This window comes from Apium graveolens, chromosome 11, assembly GCF_009905375.1.
Source record: "Apium graveolens cultivar Ventura chromosome 11, ASM990537v1, whole genome shotgun sequence".
NCBI lineage: Eukaryota > Viridiplantae > Streptophyta > Magnoliopsida > Apiales > Apiaceae > Apium > Apium graveolens.
In genome coordinates, this window is record NC_133657.1 from 190,966,740 (window position 1) to 190,986,153 (window position 19,414).

Genomic DNA, 19,414 nt, shown 5'->3' on the forward strand with positions numbered 1-19,414 from the left:
TGAGGTGGACTCATGCATTAACTCATTCTATCGTAGACTTCAGACTAATGGCAGATTTTGAGCAAAGTTCTTAGTTATGCCTTATTTCTAAGAAGTACTGAAGTGAATCAGACTTTACTCTTTGTTTGATATTTAGCTTAAAGCACACACTTACACTCCATATGAATGATGAAAATTATTGTGGTGATCAATGTTGTTTTAGATGAATAGTTTAAGTGTCAGTTGCATAAATTCTGAGGACAAGTTCTGATGGAAATTCTGATGATTAAGTTCTGTGGAAACCATATCAGTATTTGTGTGAAGAATTACAGAAATAAATATTCACTTTTTGAGTACAGAAGCCATATTCTGATGACCTTTAAATTCTGATAATAGTCAAGTTCTGATGCTTACGTGGCAACATTTATTTATTTGAATTATTTTTGGTCAATACTTGAATGGTTCTATTTTATCAGAATGTTGGTTTAAGTGAGATAAAGACAGTCATAATTACTTGTTTAGTGGGAACAATTTTTTTATTGAAAAACTGCATGTGCATAGTAATCATTACTTATTTCCCGTGCCCATTAACTATTGTCTTAACTACTGAATGGATGACAGGTGTAAAGACTGTTCAATTTCGTCTTAACTGTTGTCAAGTGGCGTGTATAAGTAAAAGATAGAAAAGATTTTAAATCTTTTATCTACTTTTGTATTCAATACTCTCTCTCTTTTCTCTTATTCTCTCTATATTCACTGACGGTTTTTACACAGGCAATTTACTAAACACCTTTCAGGTATTCTTATTTCTCACTTCTTTTTCAATGGCACCCAAGGATTTAATCTTTAATGGAGCAAAGTTCGTCCCCAACAACTACACTGCCATTCTAACCAAGAGTGACGCTCCGTCGGAACTTCATTTTGTTCAGGACTTCTTGGCTCACAGTGAAATAGGGTTCGCTTTGACGCAGCCATCCACTTTATCTGGAACTCAAGTTCTGACATTCTGGCGAACAGGACTTTATGATGATGGTGGTAAGGATGGGACTCCAAGCATCATTTTTACATCAAAGGAGGTAGAGTACGTTGTTACTCCGGCAACAGTCAGGAAAGATCTACATCTACCTGAGAACTGCCAGTTCAGTTCTGCTGTTGAGGAACCATTGCTACAGCAAATGAAGGCTAATTTAGGGTATGAGGAGAGTTTAGCAAAGTTGGGCCAACTTAAACGCCCACATATTCAAAGAGAATGGAGCTTTTTCTTCGATTGCATCACCAAGGCGTTCGCAAACAAATGCTCAAATTTTGATGCCATTTCGATTCTGACTCAACAAATTGGGTATGCTCTCCTAAACCAGTCTCACTTTGATTATGCCAAGACTGTGTTATGTTTTATAGGAGATAGAATGAAAGAGGACAGGAATGTAGTTTACTTTGTTAGGTTCTGTCAGTTAATTTACAGTTACTGTACATCATATGAACCACAACTAGCAAGTGAACACATAGAACAACCACAACAACAACAACAACCACAACCACAACAACCATTAGAACCTACTACTTCCACTCAACAAACACACACATCAGAACATGCCAACCATCCATCAGCACAAAATCAAGTGAAGCCTTCTTCTTCTAGAGCAAAGAGGACTAAGACAGTACCTCAGGCACATCAGAAAAGAAGGAAGATGATTTTAAGAGATGAGTCTAATGATGAAGTACAGGTTCAGCCATCAGAACCTGTTGCTGAAGTAACTGAGAAGGTCTCTTCTCAGACAGCTCAAGAAATTGAGAGTTCTAGGCCCCTAAAAAGGCTTAGAAAGCTAAACTCTAATGATCAAGCTCTCAGAGTCTCTCCACCAGCTAAGAGACTTAAAAAGCAAAGAGAAAGGAGGGCTATAGAAGAATCAATCTCTGAAGAAGGAATGGAAGCAGCAGCTGTGGAAGGGGGTCAGGAATCTCTGATCCCACAAGAACCTACTGTAGTTGAATCTCTTCCAAGTGCTGAGCCAGAACTTCATGAAGCTCACAAATTTCCAATCCAAGAGCCTGAGACTACTCCAATGCCTACACCTCCTGCGTCTCCAATAAACTTTCCAGTACATGCTGACAACCCAGGAAAAAGTGCTGAAATTGATATCAACAACTTGGATGTGCCTTTGATCTTGTATCTAGAAGCTCCATCTACTTCACATCTTTCTCAGCACACTCCACCAACCACTCCATTGATAAATGCTGATGTCCATAAAGATGAATCTTCTATTGCTTCACATACAATCATTCTATCAAAAGATGCTGATACTGAATATTCTGCAAGTTATGTTGAAGAAAATACTTGTGAAGCTGCTATAAATATAAAGGTTGATGCAACTGGTCCTTCTGGACATGCACCTCCACAAACAGTTTGTAAAGCTGATTTGATTAAGATGTTTGTGAGAAAGGATGCACCGGTTCCTTGGAGTGAAACTAACAGAGGAAGAGAATGGATAAAGGAGTGGGACAAAGTTGATTTTGTTCCAACTGCAGATGTTCTTGCTGAGCACCTGGCTAAAACTGATGAAATGCTGATGAATGATGACTTCAAAGCACAGCTCAGAGTTACTGCATTGAGTACCAGGAACCTTCAAGGTCAACATTCAATAACTCAAGCCAAGGTGGATAAAATTCAAGATACAATGACTAAGAAAACCATGAATGTCATATTTGACAAGAAAAAGTTTTTAAACTGGCCTTTGACCGCATTGAGTATATAGAAAAGACTCAAGAAAAGCAGCAAGCTCAACTATCTAATATTTTAAAGAATCAAGTTGCTCAACAAAACCAACTCAATGAAATCCAAAACTCTGCGGAATTGCTTGTCTCCCTGCCTCTACCAGATGATGCCAAAAAGGGGGAGAAAGTAATTAAGTCCAAATGCATAACTGATCAACCACTGAAGGGTAAGGATGATGATAATGAAGACCAGGGAAACTCTGAAATGAGTAGAGATCTAAGTCAAGGCAGGAGTTCTTTTTCAAGGGAATCCAGAACTATAAGTCAAAGAACAAGTTCTGATACTAAAAGGATAAGTTCTGATGAAAAAACTCTGAAACTGGATGAAGAGATCTCCAAAAGGCTGTTCCTAAAGGACAATCCATGCATGGATATTGAAAGTCTGAAGGAAGAAGAGATTAGACTGAAAGCTGAAAATGACAAATCTAAGTCAAAGTCTAAAACTCAAGTCACAGCAAAGAAACCACCTAAGCTTAAGGATATTGTGATCAAAGAGAGGACAAATACTGAGGCATCTAAGGCCAAGTCCAAATCATAGGTGGAAGTTGATCCTAGATTCAAGGGTAAGGAAAAGGTTGATGAATTTGTAAAGATATATATGCCAACCATGGATCTGGAAGTAAATGATGAAGATACAAGTCCGATTTTGAAGGGGAACAGGAATATTCAAGCAACCTCTGACAGAGCTCAAGTTGTCTTGACATCAGAAGAAAAGGAAACCTATGACATTGCTCATGTTAAACCTTCAACAGTTCTACTACTTGGGTTTACTAAAGCTCAATAATCTGCTAAACCTATGAAGACTTCAACAAATATTTTTCAGGGTAGATTAATCCAAGGGAATGAAGCTAGAGATAAAAAAAGGACTGGGTAATCCTGATGAGAAAAGAATAAACAACTCTACCTCAGATCCTACATCCCTTACTGAACCAGGAGTAGGGACAACTCTAGAAAGACTAAATCAATTAGAGTCTATACAGATGGTCTACAACTCCAAGCTGAAAGAAGATATAATGCTTTATTTTATGACAGATGAGAGAGTATTCCAGATACGAAAGGATGCAATTCGGTTGAAGTAATATGAAGAACTACAACATGTTTTATTTCTACTTCAAGTGAAGAACAGGTCAACAGATGGTGCTGCCAGATACTTAATATCTGATATTCAGAGGCAGAAGAAACTTTACTCTATAAAGTCTGACAAGCCATACTATCCAAAGTACAGAGCTCACAATGGTGATTTAGTTGAGATGAAGCCCAATACCGCCAAGATCACTACTTTTCTGGGTATTAAGGGTGTTGAATTTAATCTGGAGTCTGACAAAGCTTATCTGATCGGACTGGATCAGAAGATAAGGAAAGCAAAGATTCATGATCTCAGGGCTGCTATCTTTCAGACAGGAGAAGATACAACTGAACTTAAAGATGCTAAAAGGAGAATGATAAATGAACTTGAATATGCCGAGAGAACTCTTTTGAAGAACTATCTCAGAATAACTCCTGACATTCAAGAGATCAAACACTGAAGCTAGGTCGGGGACTACAACTGTTAAATTTTGAAGGATATACAGGCTAAAGCTGATATCAAACTTTAAGGATTGTAAAAGCTACAAGGACTGTGAGTTGTAGTTATCTAGTCAAATTCTCATATGCATTTGTATTGAATGTTTTTGACATCATCAAATATCTATTGAACTTGTATATTATGCTAATTTACAAGTTGGGGGAGATTGTTAGATATATTTGTGATGTCATGTCTAATAATGATTTGTGTTTAGTTTTCAGATCTTGACTAACAGGACAAATCAGGACTTAACTGGAAATCAGTACTTATACTAAAGTCAGAACTTAAGATATCAGAACTTAAGTTATCAGAACTTAAGATATAGGAAGATATTCATCAGGAGATAATATCAGGACTTAAGAAGACTTTCAGATAAGGAAGGTGGCTGATTGAAGGGAAAGAGGATCAAGACTAAAACAATAAGAGATATGCAAGGAGAAGAATTCTATGAAGAATAGAAGACTTGGAGGAAAAGATAACTAATTGATATATTTTAGGATACAAAATTATATTCGATATCAATTAGAGATTATCTTATAACTGTGTGGTATATAAACACAGCATAGGGTTGACACTAGAAGTGTTATCATTATCGAGAATATTATTCATTGTAACCCTAGCAGCTCTCGTGATATTTGTTCATCACTGAGAGAGAACGGTTCCATTGCAATACTGTTTTATTAATAAGATTATTTTTTGTTACATACTTGTGTTCTTAATTCGATTTGATTGTATTATACACTATATTCAACCCCCTTCTACAGTGTGTGTGACCTAACATTATAAAAAAAACTAAATAATTAAACATTCAGAAACAAGAATTAAGAAATGGGTTCAGGGTTTTGAAGATCAAACCCGGGTCTTACGCGGGGTTGAAACCGGGTCGAACCTAGGTCGCGAAGAATGCCGCCATGGCTGCCCAGAAATCGGCGCCGGCGGGGATTTCTGACCAAAATCCGGTGATTCAAAAACAGAGTCCTTGTGCATGGTTTCTTCGGGTTTTCGTCTCCATTCCATTCCAATTCCCACACTTCATCCCCGTCAACAACAACCAGCAACAACTGTTGCTTCACCATTTCCGGCCAAAACCCGGCCTTCTCCGGTGGGTTGATCGGAAAATAACTCCTCCCCCGAAAACGAATTGAAACTTCACAAAACCGGTATCAAATCGAAGCTATAGAGTTCCTTAATCAAACTCAACTGTCCATAACAATAAAAAACATCCGTAAATTAACGAAAATGAATTCAAAATTTATTAAAAGCTAAGAACTCGGGAACCATCTTTCAGGGGTTATACGAACAAATTAAATATGTAAAATCATTCCGAAACTCAAAATAAAGCTATACAAATCATTAAAACAATCAAACGATTCCCCGATCATAAACCCCTAATTCGAGCATAAACCCTAGAAAACAAATTGAAAATCAAACAACTGAAACATGAAATTGATGATAAGAATAGAAAGTAGAGATCAAGTGGATCATTTTGGTTACTCACATGATTAATTTGGATAACAGAATCACCTTCAAATCTGCAGTTTAATTCTCCGATTGTTCTTCACCAACAAACTCAATTTCTTGAATATTGTGATTTTTAATAATTAATTAACTAAAAATTAATAATAATCCATCTATTTATACTATGGAAAATAATACTTATAAATAAAATTAAAGGTCTAATTACACATCTAATAAAAATATTTCGTCCCAATTTTTTATAATTTTTGGGTATTAATTATGAATTTTTAAATATCCAATAAATACAAAATATATACCAAAAATTCCCAAAAAATGTGAATATTACAAAAATGCAAAAAAAAAGATGTTTAATAATTTCATGATCATATAAAAAATAAAAATGTGATTTTTGTGGGGTTTTTGACTCCCGAAGGGTTCCGGAAAAGTTGTTTTTCGCGAAAGAGGTAAATTTGTAAAACGTCTAGATGTTCAGAGTACGATATGGTATAGGCCGTTCTTGGAAAAATAGGGCCAATGCTTTTGTTTCAAATACGGCCTTTTAAAACAATGTTTGAGCTGTACGGATTTTGATATAAAACCTATTACTCGAATTACATTCCGATCAAAACAGATAACACGTAGCACATAACAGTTAGGATTTTACGACTTAACACTCTTAATCACATAATAATATACATAAGTTATCTTTATTAAAATGTAATACAAACGTAATTTCTCGGTCGTTACAATTCTAATTCATCTTCTACACTCACTCACTCTCTCTATTACACCATTCACCTTTTCTATATTCACGTGTAATTCATACAAAATTATTATCAATATATACACATAACCTACATACTTCCATCTATACAAAAAAATCTACTACTCAACTTTTATATATAAATATTTAAACATAATATTACCCCATACTATATACGGCTACCTCCAAAAAGTTCTCTCTATTCATATAAAATTTGCACACTAAAACGAGAAGTTTTACACCATTTTTCCCTAGTATCTTATTGATTATAATCATTAGCAACACCACATACATTATATTTTCTCTCAGCCGATGAATAGGTCTACACAGCGGACGAGTAGGTCTACATAGCCAACAAGTACATGCATAGATGACGAGTAGAAGGTGCACACTCGACACGTGCAAACAACACATTCGACATATTCAAGCAGCACGCCCTAAAAAGGAGTTTTCCACTATATTTTGTTATTATTCCATTTGTTTTATTACTTGTAATCATCTTGACATTATTATAGTGGAATTATTTCGGCTGGGTTTCATCCCACCCGCGGTTTTTTCCCTTTTATGGGGTTTTCCACGTTACCAATTATTTGTGTCCATTTAATTTTTGTACATGTTGATCACATTTCATTTTATAATTTTTTCATGATTAAATCTATTAGAGTTAGCTTTTAACCCACAAATTTTGGTAAAAACAATTGGCACCATCTGTGGGAAATTAGCTAAAAGTCAATATGATTTTCAACATGGATGATAATTCCATACATTAAGGTATAGTGACAAATTAATGTGATGACATGGATATGAATTGGGACATGGTTTCATATATTGAATTGATTCAATATGACATAGAATTTATTTATTCAGAAAAGGAGGCACTCAAGAGGAAGCTTGGCTCCATAAAATCATCAAAAATGGAAAGGTTGATAATACAAAGTATGGTACAATGACTAGACGTTGACGACATCTATGATGACGAAAAATAATACCATGAGGAGGAAACTCTTATCAACGATCTTGAGAATCCTAACCTATAAAAGATGAGAGTGCAAAAATGGAATGACGACAATGAACAACATACAAGCGAAGTCTAATGTACAAATAAGATTTAAAGAAGGTGGACATGAAGATTCTAAAAATTGTTATCATTTTGGTAAGGCGTCGAAAATGCACAAGTCGAAAGGTTGTTATCTTTTGTGAGTATGGGAGTGATGCTATTTTAGTGACAAACAATAAGATGGAAATATCAATATTATACAAATCCAACATATGTTGATGACATGTCCGAATACTGACATGATGTACATCCAAAGATGATGTCCAACATCCTCAATTTATTGAAATGAAGATTAATATGACGACCGAGTATAATTTGGTGACATTTCTGGAGGTGTCCAACGGCTCCAACCTGTCTCAAATACAACTTTGACATGTGAAGAAACCAACAACTCGACGACAAAATTTAAAACACCCACTGTTTGTTACGATGATTCTAGAAAACTTGGTCAATTTCTGCTTGATGATGGGGGACATGAATGTCGTTATTAGAAAGGGTGGGACACCAATGATAGAGTTCAACTTGATTGATTTTCTGACGAAAATAATGGACGCCTTCATTTTGGAACATGACGGCATGAAGTGTACCAACCATAATGTGATCACACATGACAATTCAAATGATGTACATGTCAAATAGGAACTGAACATAGATTAGTTAATCAATAAAGCTATGGAAAATATGAGGAAAATGGAGATTTGTATAGATCACATAGAATTGACGTTATGATAAACGTGACAGTTGGACATGAACTTTTAACATGATGATCGACATGACGGCTAGACACGAACTTTTGACATGATGATCGACATGACGGCTAGACATGAACTCTTGACATTATGATTGACCGACGACTGCATACAGACATTTGATATTTTCTGGATGCATAAATGGTTATAAATAGATTCAAGTCCATCCTTTAGATGAAGAGAAGATAACTTTCATAATGAATAAGGGCATCTATTGCTACTTGGCCATGTTGTTTGGCCTAATGAATTTCGATGCGAGATTTAAATGTCTTGTCAACAAGATGTTTAAAACTGAAATTGGACCTACAATGGGACAACTCCTAGAGATTTAAAATTGGACACATTCAAGAAAATTATGTCATCTTACTCATTTTGATCGATGAATGTCATTGGATGAAAGACCTACAAGTTCTCCAGAATTGACGGCAAACACGTTCCAAAAAATCGGATTTTTCTCCATTTGAAAGCATGCTGCAAGTAATCTCTTTTCATACTTTTATGTCATTTCTTTTTTATTCTTAGTTACTTTTGGATAAATCATTAAAAAATCATGCTAGTTATCTTTAATTCCCAGACTTACTTTCAATTACTATCTTTTATGTTGAATTAAATATAATACATTTGATGCCTATAATGTCATCATGTTATTTCCTTTAAGAACTTCGTTAGATGTTTGGTTGATGTATTCCTATGATATATTGATTCATGTTTCACTCGTACAGAGTGAGGAATTCGTTACTTTATTTTGACATGATATCGTACACATACTTATATTTCAAATATTTCATTCATGAATGTTTTTCACATATCATGATGCCATATTGATTCGTGTTATTTTTCCCTTCAAACTGTGCAACCTTGTATTAGGATTTTAAATGTTCATGACATAACGTGACATAAATATTTATATCTAATATACATCAATTGTACCTTATATTTATAAGTAGTTGTTGTACAGTCATGTCTACGTCATACGATCCCAATTTCTTGTTACTACGTAATAGCTATTGAATGTTGTCGTATTAATCAATCAATACCTTATGTCTGTACGTAAGTTAGTTTGTACTTGACAAATCAAAGCAAATTATGATTGAACATATTTCATGTTTGTATATTATTTTTACTCTCATTTTCGTTATCTTTATTTTGTCATATCAAAATGTACTTGTTTTACGATCAATGCATAATAGTTTTATCATGAGTAATATGCCTTCGAACATATATTGTGTTTATAACGAATTCATCATGGTGTTTCTATGCATAATTAATGCATGCAAAATGTCAAGTAGTTAAATAAAATAATATGAGAAAGTATGAGTCAGATGTGTGCGAGGTCACCGAAAAGTGACAACCCACGAGCCTACACAAAATACAAAATATAGTATTAATATCATGATGACTATGAACATTAGACACATGAATGCACAAAATTGAGGAGGAAAATGCAAGTACTCGTCAAGAAAGGCTACTTGATGTTAGGGCGAAATCACGCACTAATATTCACGCAAGTATACGCGTTCGCAAGTAATATAGAATACTTTCTAGTTCGTTCCCTCAGAGACTCAGACTAAGTTATTGTCTAATTTAACTCACTCACCAATGTATGATTACTTCTCAATGTTAAGATAATAACACTTAAAATTGTTGATTAAATATTAACTATAATTAACTACTTAATTAACCACTTAACTAACACTGCAATTTATCAATAATAAAACACTCATAAGATCACAACTTTATTATTACTTCCTTCTATAACCATAGTTATTACCTTTAGCATGTGACAGTGATGATATTAATCGAATAACACAAAACTGATAAAAGCCAACTTTCATTGTACTAATACCATTCTACCAAACATCCACAATTAAGATAGAAATTGAATAGTCATCAATTATGTTGAGTTCCTATATGTCTACAGAAATTGACAACACAACGATTTAAGCACAAGTTATTCCTTTTGATTACATAGGGCAAATAAAACTGTTAGAGTTACCCACTAATCATGCACAACGTACATGAACCTATGCTAGCATGGCAAGTTCTAAATCTCAAGATCCACTGTCGCTTCACAAGAGATTAACACCCTATCTTATATGTTCGCGACGCACATAAGACGAATACGCACAACCAATACTAGATATCATGCAATCATCACACACTAAAGTATTAAACAATTAACTAAAGAATTCCATAATAAATCCGTTGCAACCCCATGATCACGATTAGCCCATAATAGAACTTATCGCCATCATGGGTTCATATGAAATCATGATAAACGAACACAAGAAAATAACAACTAAACTAATTATATTAAAACAGAGTACGTCACAAGAGTAAATAAGTCAAAGCAAGAAAACTAGCATCCAACGTTACAACGAAACAAGAATCACAAGAATATATGCTTCCTCTTCGTTGCTGTGTGCTAAATCGGTCTTCTTCCTTATCTCCTTCGCTTCTTGCAAAACACAATCTAAAACATAATCCCCTCTTAATACTCTGTGAAAAATGTCTCAAATCTACTTATATAATAGTCCCATAAAACTCAGATTACATAGAAGTTGGAAGCCAAACAGAAGTAGAAGTCTAAAACAATATATTATTTTCCCCGACCCTGCGCGGCCGCTCAGCATCTCTGCGCGGGCGCGCAAGGCTGCTGCGCGGCCGCTCAGTATTGCTGCGCGGGCGCGCAGGACCCTACTGGAAAATTTCCAGGTTTGCTCCGTTTCTTCGCCGTAATCTGCCCGTTCTTTTCCTCTCGCAATGGTGAACACATGCCAAGGCTTATTCTTGATGATTCCTCCTCCGAAATGCAACTAATACCCTGAAATGCATAAACACTAGAAAAACACATCAAATACACAAAATACTTGATTTCAAGACACCAATTTAAGCCATTTTAAGACGTTCTAAGTGGTATAAAATGCCACTTATCACACCCCCAAACTTAAATCGATGCTTGTCCTCAAGCGTCACAGACTCAAAAACAAATAAAAATATACATGAATGCAATCTATATGAAAATGCAACGATCCCCCTTACTACAATTAACCAACCAAATTGTCACGTCTCAACGAATGCAGTTAGACACTAAAGATCAAGAAACTCATGCAAACGGACATACCGCCAGAAACGTGGTGTGTGGAAATGCTTAACAGATATGCTTCGGAACTAGACCAATTACTATGACTAGACTTTCCTCAAGGAAATCCTACGATTATACAAAGAATAAAAATTCTAGGCACAAAGTGATATACAACACTACAAGAACTTTAGAGCTTACTACGGAATCGTGCTTTTTATTTACAACGCAAATGCTTATTTGACCGTGCAGTGAGTGAGGTCCACAAAAGACTTATACAATGGTATCCATGTAACGAGCGTTAGGTTAGCGGATCCCAGACTCTAAAAGCCTTAGGTCACTAGGCACAAAGTCCCCTAAGAACTTAATAACTCGAATACCAAAGAGCCTACTCTTGATCAATTACGCCAATTTTTTTTTTTTTTTTAACTCTGAGCAAGTGCGTTTCGCTCCATCTTGCTCAAACCTAGACTACTCGCATAACATGCGAGCCGGCTACTAGCCATTTGACGCCTAGCCACAACTAGCAACAAATTCCATTTTTACTCCATTTTTTTTTCTTTTTCATGCCTTTACCACTAAGAACCTATTATCAAATTCTAAGCATAATAAATAGATTATCCTAAAAAATAATCAGATCATAACAACAATCTAGTCCTTCAGCATTCTCTAAGACTTAGTGATAATACAAGTGCTTCTAGCATGCATATCAACCTACACAACTTAATATCACTTTAATGCTATCACTACACTCGCATCAATATCACAATTCAGTCGATAAATCATTGCAAAAGGGATCATGGTATATGCATGAGCTATATGATATGACAATAAATAAAGCTATATAAAAAAAACTATATGGCAAAAATTATGCAACTATATGAACTAACTATCATGAATATGCAACTATATGACACACACAAAATATTCCTTAAGTACCACCCCCAAACTTAAAATCTTCACTGTCCCCAGTGAAGGTAGTAGAAAGGAACACAGGGTATACCTACTCGAAGTCATCATCATCATCACCCTCAGTGGGTGGAGTATCAGGCGGCGGGTATGCAGAGTCCTCACCAAAAACTGGCCACTGGATATCAGCTCCAAGGCCTCGAAAAGCAGTCCCTAACGCAAGGGTGAGCTCCTGAGCAAACCTGATCTGCGTCTCATACATGGCATCCATCTGCCGTGAAAGCCTCCTATACTGGGCATCACCCATCCCAGCACCCTCCTGAGCTCTCGAAGAACTAGCCTCACCACGCCCTGGCCTGGCCATAGTAGCACCTCGTGCTGGACGCCCTCCTGGAAGACGATAACCCAGCCCATGCTCCTCAGGCTCACCACCGGTCCACTCCTGCATCCCATTCAGAGTGCCAGAATCTATTGGAGCTGCTGGCAACTGCAACTGCTCATGAGCCGGCCAGTTCACTCCTACTGCACGGCATAGCTTTGTAACCGTGGATGCATAAGGGATGTTCATATGCTTTGCTCCCCTCAAAAACTTCAGAATTCCTTGGTAGATAAACTCACCAAGGTCCACATAGTATTCCTCATTCAGAATTCCCCACAACAACTGTGCTCTCTCAACTATGACCTCGTGTGCATGTGAAGAAGGCAAAATATTAGCACATATAAATACGTTTCATGCACGGGCATACCTGTTCATGGCGATCGCCGGAAAGTGACGATACTCATTATTGGCTGGACTGCGGTTCCAAACTGTGCCCGGTCGACAGAGAGTCGCACAAATCAAATCCAAGTCAAAATCCTCAGCAGTCTTTTCATTCCAGTTCTCCTCCTCGGGCTTCCTCTCTCGCTGGCCAATCACTCGGCGAATCGCCGCAGGATGATAATCAACCGTCAGCCCCCGAACTACAGAAAACCCATTCTTTTCAGCCTTCGCGTTCACGTAGAACTCGCGAACAACACTCATCGGTACTGCTTCAGGTGACTCACAAAAAGCTATCTACCCCTTCTCTGCAATCATGGGCAACAACTCACCATCCCTCCCTGATGGTAAAAACCCCCTCTCCTTCAGAATCGGCTTCCCCAACAGCCTAGTGTACTCCTCCTCCGCGGCTCTGTCAGTTAACCGAGGCCTCGCAGCAGTACCCCTTGATGAATCAGCAGTAGGCACTGTGCTGCTGCTGTCAATAGTGTGTGCTCTCTTGGGTGCCATTGATTTGTGAATAAAAGTGTGTAAGAACTGATTTTTGATGTTTATGAGAGGGTTTAAGTGTACGAAGTTGTGGAAGATATGTAGGAAAGGTGTATGTATATATAGGGTGTGGAGTAGGTTAAATTAGATTAGGAGTGGGGTTGAGGGATAAAATCATGGGGTAATGGGAAAAGAATTCGTGGGTTTATGGGCTGTAATGGGTTTTTGTGTTTTTGTTTTTTTTTTTCTGAACTGTAAAAAAAATTTCTGGAACTCGACCCCTGCGCGGCCGCTAAGCATTTCTGCGCGGGCGCGCAGAGGGTCTCTGGAAAAAAAATTTTCCAGCCCTTGTTTTCTGATTTTTTTGTGTTTTTGGATAGGTTATTAACTTCTAAGGGTTCCTGTAACAACAATTCATGGGTTGCCTCCCACGCAGCGCTTCTTTTTCGTCATTAGCTTGACGTTCCGTTCCTTTCTCACGTAGTCAACAAAATGGCACTAACCACCTCTCGGTTTACCATGTCCCCATAGTAGTGCTTCAACCGCTGACCGTTAACCTTGAATGCTTGGTCCGAATCATTCCCAAAAATTTCCACCGCTCCATGTGGAAACACAGTTTTGACAATAAAAGGTCCAGACCACCTTGATTTCAACTTCCCAGGAAAAAGTCGGAGCCGAGAGTTGAATAACAGAACTTGTTGCCCTGGCACAAACAACTTAGGATGCAGCTTCCTATCATGCCACCTTTTCACCTTTTCCTTATACATTTTGTTATTCTCGTACGCTTGAAGTCGAAATTCATCAAGTTCATTAAGCTGAAGCATTCTTTTCTTACCAGCTGCATCTAAATTCAGGTTCAATTTTTCAATGCCCAGTAGGCCTTATGCTCAAGCTCCGCCGGTAGATGACATCCCTTACCGTACACCAACTGAAACGGTGACATCCCAAGTGGAGTTTTGTATGCTGTTCTGTAAGCCCAAACAGCTTCATCGAGCTTTAAAGACCAATCCTTCCTTGATGGACAAACAACCTTCTCTAGAATGCGCTTTATCTCTCTGTTAGACACTTTCGCTTGACCATTTGTTTGCGGATGATAGGCAGTAGCTACTCGATGATTCACATTATAACGCTGCATCATAGAAGTGAACTTACGGTTGCAAAAATGCAATCCTTCATCACTTATGATTACCCGAGGTGTTCCAAACCTTGTGAAAATTTGCTTATGAAGAAAATTTAGCACTGCCTTTGCATCATTTGTTGGTAAAGCTTTAACTTCGACCCATTTTGAGACATAATCGACTGCCAGCAAAATGTACTGATTATTGCAAGACGAGATAAAAGGCCCCATGAAATCGATTCCCCATACATCAAAGACCTCGACTTTAAGCATCAATTTAATGGCATCTCATCCTTCCTTGACAAATTTCCCACTCTTTGGCAACGATCACACCTTAAAATAAACTGATGAGCATCCTTGAACAAGGTGGGCCAGAAAAAACCTGCTTGCAGAATACGAGCTGCCGTTTTCTCACCTCCATAGTGTCCACCATAAACCGTGGAATGACAGTCTCGTAATATCCCCTCCGTCTCACAGAACGGGATACATCTCCTGATGATCTGGTCAGCTCCCTGTCTAAACAAATATGGTTCATCCCACATATACCACTTCACCTCATGCAGAAACTTCTTCTTTTGCGTGGATGTCAAATCGGGAGGCATTATATTGCTGACAAGATAGTTTACAATATCTGCAAACCATGGTTCTTCCTCCTGAATTACAAACAACTGCTCATCCGGAAAAGATTCATTGATTAACGTCCTATCTTGTGAAGTAGAATCGGGATTCTCCAACCTAGAGAGATGGTCAGCTACTTGATTCTCGGTACCTTTTCTATCTTTGATCTCTAACTCAAATTCCTGAAGTAAAAGCACCCAACGAATGAGTCTCGGCTTCGAATCCTTCTTAGAAACCAGATAGCGAATAGCTGCATGATCAGTGAATACTGTCACTTTCGTACCAAGCAGATAAGATCGAAATTTCTCAAAGCCAAAGACTATAGCCAACAGCTCCTTCTCAGTAGTGGTGTAGTTCAATTGGGCCCCATTTAAAGTCTTACTCGCATAGTAGACCACATGGAAGAGATTTTTCTTGCGCTGTCCTAGAACTGCACCTACCGCATAGTCACTCACATCACACATCATCTCAAACGGTTCTGTCCAATCTGGTGCTGTAATAACTGGTGCCGTGATCAAACTCTCCTTGAGAGTCTCGAATGCTGCCAAACATTCATCATCAAATTTAAAAGGCACATCTTTCTCAAGTAAATTGCACAACGGCTTAGATATCTTTGAAAAGTCCTTAATGAATCGCCGATAAAAACCCGCATGACCGAGAAAACTACGGATTCCTTTCACTGAATTAGGTGGGGGAAGATTTTCAATGACTCCCACCTTGGCCTTGTCCACCTCCAGACCTTTGCTAGAGACCTTATGCCCAAGGATAATGCCTTCACCATAAAATGACATTTCTCCCAATTAAGCACCAAATTAGTTTCCACGCATCTTTTGAGTAAGCATTCATCATATGAGTGTCCAAAGACGGAGAAATCATCCATGAATACTTCGATGTTATTTCCAATCATGTCAGAGAATATAGCCATCATACATCTCTGAAAGGTGGCCGGGGCGCCACATAACCCAAACGAAAACTCTACGAAAAGCAAATGTGCCAAATGGACAAGTGAAGGTAGTCTTTTCCTGATCCTCTGGTGCAATACAAATCTGATTATACCCGGAATACCCATCCAGAAGACAAAAATACTCCTGTCCCGCCAATCTGTCAAGCATTTGATCAATGAATGGGAGAGGGAAGTGATCCTTTCTTGTGGCTTTGTTCAATTTTCTATAATCCATGCATACTCTCCATCCTGTAACTGTTCGAGTAGGGATGAGCTCATTCTTTTCATTTGCGACCACAGTGATACCTCCCTTCTTAGGAACACATTGTACAGGGCTCACCCACGAGCTGTCAGAAATAGGATAAATGATGCCTGCATCTAGCCATTTCAGAATTTCTTTCTTCACCACCTCCTTCATGATTGGGTTCAGTCTTCGCTGCTGTTCCACAGCTGGCTTGCTACCTTCCTCTAACAGAATTTTATGCATACAATATGAGGGACTTATCCCCTTGATGTCTGCTATAGTCCATCCTATAGCCGATTTGAATTCTCTCAAAATCCTTAAGAGCTTGTCTTCCTGACTACCTGATAGGTCAGCTGAAATAATAACAGGTAACGTAGATGAATCACCTAAAAAGGCATACCTCAAGTGTTCGGGTAATGGTTTGAGCTTTAAGGTAGGCGCTTCCTCTATTGATGGTTTGAGCTTCCCTTCAGCATTCTTGAGGTCAGAAGTACCAAGAGATTCAAAGGGTATATCTAGCTTTCGCTTCCAGGGAGAAGCGTTCAGATATTGTAATTGCTCGTTGCTATCTTCATCATCACTGTCAAATTCCCCCACTAAGGCCTTTTCCAATGCATCAGACATTAGCATGTGATCGAGTACCGAAGTAACCGCAAATTCAATCACATCCACTTTTAAGCACTCCTCATCTTCTGTAGGGAATTTCATTGCCTTGAATACGTTGAAGGTCACATCCTGATCTTGAACCCGCATAGTAAGTTCTCCTTTTTGCACATCTATCAAGGTACGGCCAGTTGCCAAGAAAGGCCTCCCCAAGATTATGGGAATCTTTTTATCTTCCTCAAAATCCAGAATAATAAAATCAGCAGGAAAGAAGAGCTTATCCACCTTGACGAGCACATCCTCAACTATGCCCCTTGGGTAAGTAATGGAACGGTCCGCCAATTGTAGAGACATGTATGTGGGTTTTGGATCAGGTAGGTCCAGCTTTTTAAAGATCGACAAGGGCATCAGATTAATGCTTGCTCCCAAATCACAAAGGCACTTGTCAAAAGTTAGATTGCCAATGGTGCAAGGAATGGTGAAGCTTCCTGGATCTTTCAGTTTTGGTGGTAACTTTTGTTGTAGAACCGCGCTACATTCTTCCGTGAGAGCAACGGTTTCAAGGTCATCCAGTTTCACCTTTCTTGAAAGAATAGTCTTCATAAACTTCGCATAACTAGGCATTTATTCCAGAGCCTCAGCGAAAGGTATATTGATGTGAAGTTTCTTGAACACCTCCAGAAACTTCCCGAACTGTCTATCCAGCTTTTGTTGCTGCAATCTCTTAGGAAAAGGTGGTGGAGGATAGAGCTGTTTCTCCCCTGTATTAGCCTCAGGCAGAGTGTGTTCAACAGTAGTCTTCCTTGGTTCCGCCGCTTTCTCCCTTTGCTTAGATTCTTCATCTCGAACTTCAGCTTCGACTTCTTTTGCCTTTTCAGCATCAGCTACTTTTCCAGACCTTAAGGTAATAACCTTGACTTGCTCTTTAGCTTCCTTCCTGCCTGGTACTTTCGTGTCACTGGGAAGAGTGCCAGGTTGACGATTGAGCACTGCATTGGCTAATTGACCGATTTGATTTTCCAAGGTCTTGATAGAAACCGCCTGACTCTTGCACAACAGCTTAAGTTCCTCAAAATCAGCACTAGTAGGTGCAGCTGCACTTCCCTGTTGAGGATATGATTGTCTTGTAGCATACTGCTATGGTTGCTGGAATCCAGGTGGGTTAAACTGTTTACTCACTCCTTGCTGATATGGTGGCTGAATAGCATTCTGATTATTTCCCCAGCTGAAATTTGGATGATTTCTGTTGTTAGGATGATAGGTCGCTGGCACAGGCTGCTGTTGTCGCTGATAATTATTCACATACTGAACAGATTCGTTGACAAGAGAACACTGATCCGTAGCATGAGAACCTGCACAAAGCTCACAAACCATAGCTATTTGATTAACTCCATACGTAGCCAAAGAATCAACCTTCATTGATAGCGCTTGGAGCTGGGCTGCAATAGCGGTGGCTGCGTCAACTTCCAGAATACCTGCTACCTTGCCTGATGTCATCCTCTAAGTTGGGTTTTGATGCTCATTTGCAGCCATCGTCTCAATAAGATTGTACGCCTCAGTATAGCTTTTAGCCCATAAGGCGCCTCCAGCTGCTGCATCGAGCATGGGCCGAGATTGAGCCCCCAAACCATTATAAAAACCAGTGATTACCATCCAATCCGGCATTCCATGATGTGGACATTTTCTCAACATTTCCTTGTAGCGTTCCCAAGCCTCGCACATAGATTCTGTAGGTTGCTGCGCAAACTGAGTAAGAGCACTCCTCATAGCAGCAGTCTTTGCCATTGGATAAAACTTCACCAGAAACTTTTACGCAAGATCTTGCCACGTAGTGATTGACCCAGCTGGTTCAGAATGTAACCAGTCTTTAGCCTTATCCCTCAGTGAGAATGGGAAAAGCCTCAACTTGATAGCCTCATCAGTCACGCCATTATACTTAAAAGTGCTGCAGATCTCGACAAAATTCCTTATGTGCATGTTGGGGTCTTCAGTTTCCGCTCCTCCAAAAGAAACAGAATTCTGCACCATCTGAATAGTGCCCGGCTTGATTTCAAAGGTGTTAGCTTGAATGGCCGGATGAAGGATGCTTGACTGAATGTCATCAATTTTAGGCCGAGAAAAATCCATAAGAGCTGGATCAGCTTGAACAATATGATCTCCCATGTTTACTGGTTCTTTCTGCTCAGTTCCTGAATCCGAATCCTCAAAATCTAACTTCTCCGGTGTATCAAGAACTTCGTCTTTCTCCTCAGTTGTATCTAAGGTCCTCTTGCGAGCACGAGAACGAGTTTGCATAAACGCACTAAAGTA

At 38.5% G+C, this 19,414-nt stretch overlaps 1 non-coding gene and 1 pseudogene across 1 annotated transcript; one reads left to right on the plus strand and one right to left on the minus strand.

The window, feature by feature from the left end:
- Positions 1-14,717, minus strand: part of LOC141696308 (uncharacterized) — a 63,290-nt pseudogene extending 48,573 nt beyond the window's left edge.
- Positions 14,718-18,767: 4,050 nt separating this feature from the next.
- Positions 18,768-18,874, plus strand: LOC141698901 (small nucleolar RNA R71). The gene has a single exon (XR_012565398.1). It is a non-coding gene; the product is annotated as a small nucleolar RNA R71 (small nucleolar RNA).
- Positions 18,875-19,414: the final 540 nt, after the last annotated feature.